This window comes from Montipora capricornis, chromosome 10, assembly GCF_036669925.1.
Source record: "Montipora capricornis isolate CH-2021 chromosome 10, ASM3666992v2, whole genome shotgun sequence".
In the NCBI taxonomy this organism is placed as follows: domain Eukaryota; kingdom Metazoa; phylum Cnidaria; class Anthozoa; order Scleractinia; family Acroporidae; genus Montipora; species Montipora capricornis.
In genome coordinates, this window is record NC_090892.1 from 11,900,748 (window position 1) to 11,903,247 (window position 2,500).

Genomic DNA, 2,500 nt, shown 5'->3' on the forward strand with positions numbered 1-2,500 from the left:
GTTTGAACAGAGAAACCGCACCAACTGTCAAGCAGGATTTGCAGAAATAGCTTTGATTGCAGACATCAAAGCCAGAGTGCTACTGTATTTTGTTTTTGTCGCGTCTTTACTTGAATCACAGCTTGCAGGTAATTTCCGGTAAAATCTGATTGGCTCACATTTATAGCATGACACATGATAACATCAGTGTTGACCGGTGGGCGGCAGAGTTAGCGCCCTGTCTCAAGAAAAGTACGCTTGATCGCAGGTTAGCAAAATATGGGCAACAAGCTTTCTTTAAAATAATTTTTGACTAACAAGAATTAGTGAAATTTCCAATTGTTACCGGAAGACTGTGCAGAGTTGAGTACAAATAAATATAAATAAGCCAGACAACAGAGATCACAGATCCACTTCAGTTGTTCAATTCCTCCTCCGTCTTTGTTAAACCTATAAGTTGTACAAAACTACCACACTTGGTATAAAATTAGAACTACAGCTCACTTTGATTACGGGTCGACGGGCGAAAGATTGTTGTCGAAGTCCATTACTCGTCGCTTTCAAGATTCCAGATATTTATTTTTCACCGCCTGTCTTGTTTATCCAATTGACGTTCCATTCTTTAGCTCCATAATGGTATGTTTTGTTTAAAGATTCTCCAAAACGCCATTTCCGTTTCAATCTTTGACGCTATTGCAGGTTACTGAAATATTGTACTGTGTCAACCAGAGAAATCTACGCCTTTCTACTACCCCGTGAAATCCTACCAAAATACGCGCAGAAGCTTCTACGCACAAATACACCACTTATCAAGGGAGTGATAGGAAAGACTTTTCCCGACAAGTTGAAAAAAAGACGAAAAAAAAGAAGAAAAAGAAAACAAGAAATGTCAACCATTTTTCGACTGGTTCTGATAAGTAGCTTCAGACAAACCCGATGTCGAGGCATGACAAATTCACAATCACATCAGATTGAGGTGATGTGCCGGCCAGCCAGTCCAAGATGGCGTCCAAACCCTGAAATCGCATGGCATCACGATCGATAGCCCGCGAAACATAATTGGGACATTCGTAAAACGACACGACTAGAAATGCGTCCTCCTTCGTCGGAACGCAATTATTTATCCACAAATAGCGTTTTCTTAAAATTCGAAAATAGTTTGCAATCCAAGAATCGCTGTGAAATACTAAAACATATTTCGAAGCCTCGAAGCCACAAATAGTTTTTCGTCACATGCATGATACAGTGAGCGTCACACGCCTCTCCCGCCTCCAAAATGATGGAGTTCTCAAGAAAGGAGTTTATAATAGAAAGTACGATGGTTCTGCCATAAATTTGGAAGAGAAGATTTGAGAACAATGGGGTATTCCTCATCGTGTGTGGAATACTAAGGAAATAATCAAACGTGAATTTGAACGCTCTTCATCACTCCTTAATAGCTTGAATATCGAAGAATGTGAAATAAGCTAAGAACAAGCTGCAATGTTGCCGTTCCTCGAGACATGGTCATGCGAATTTTACGAGAGTTAGATGCAGCCGCACTTCGAAAGGCTAGGGAGCTTCAACGTCGATTTTACACCGGGGCCAAACGCCACTTCACACGCGCTCACGTCTTTTTAGTGTTCCACACCGGGCCACGGCAGAATACTTCATTGTTCCCAAATTCAAATTCAATACGTATTCAGAACATAAGTAGTAATGCCTTCCAAGAGACCGAATGGATTTTAGTCTTTATTCATTATCAAAATGTACTGCTGAGTGTAATATCTCTAAATATGTGGTATCTTTGACACGCCTCATCCAAGCGAAATTGAAAAGGAGGATCGGTAATTTAACTGACAACTCTTTGGAAGGAGGGTGTGTCACATCGTCCTTTATGAAAACTCGACCGAGTGAATTCCCTTCATCACAGATGTTTGACGTTTTGAGGCGGGTCCGTTCTGTTTACTGTACAAACTAATTATGAACAGAAATATAAGAAATCCCCCTCTCACTGTCCTCAGCGAGTACATATGTTAAGTTTATTTTTAACTTTCCCCCTACTTTTGTTTTGTTTGTTTCACCATGTTTATCTGAGTAAATTGCATTGGCAATCCGTTTGTGTGGCAATTAAAATTGAAAAGTTCATCTCAATGAACCATTGACCTGTACTGTAACCAGAACAGACTCTGCACAGCTCAGTCAACCCAAAATATACTGGACAAAGTTAACTCGCATAATATACCTCTGTGGTTCTCCCTTCACTAGTATCCATAAGATAAAGAATATGCCAAAAGATAAAACAACTACGCGTGAGAAAAATCCTGTCTTGAGGCCCCGCTCAGCGAATGAGGGCGCACAAGAACTGCCTGAAAGAAATCAATGATCGACGGCGCTTTTGGTTTCTGGAGTATTTTGCTGCCGTGATATGTTATTAATTTGCTTTTTTGGTGGATTGTTTAACCGAGATCATTTTAATGACTACAGAAAATGAAACTTTGAGCCTAAAGAGTCTGTAAAATTAAAGGTAATATTCAGCGAA

At 40.1% G+C, this 2,500-nt stretch overlaps 2 protein-coding genes across 2 annotated transcripts in view; one reads left to right on the top strand and one right to left on the bottom strand.

The window, feature by feature from the left end:
- The window catches only part of LOC138022058 (zinc metalloproteinase nas-39-like), a 142,343-nt gene that overhangs the window by 66,522 nt on the left and 73,321 nt on the right, over positions 1-2,500 (top strand). The window lies entirely within an intron of this gene.
- Positions 1,698-2,500, bottom strand: part of LOC138019788 (threonine-rich protein-like) — a 15,817-nt gene continuing 15,014 nt past the window's right edge. The window contains exon 6 of the mRNA XM_068866679.1: positions 1,698-2,500. This exon is cut by the window's right edge and continues 135 nt beyond it. The gene's annotated coding sequence lies outside the window, so the exon portion shown is untranslated.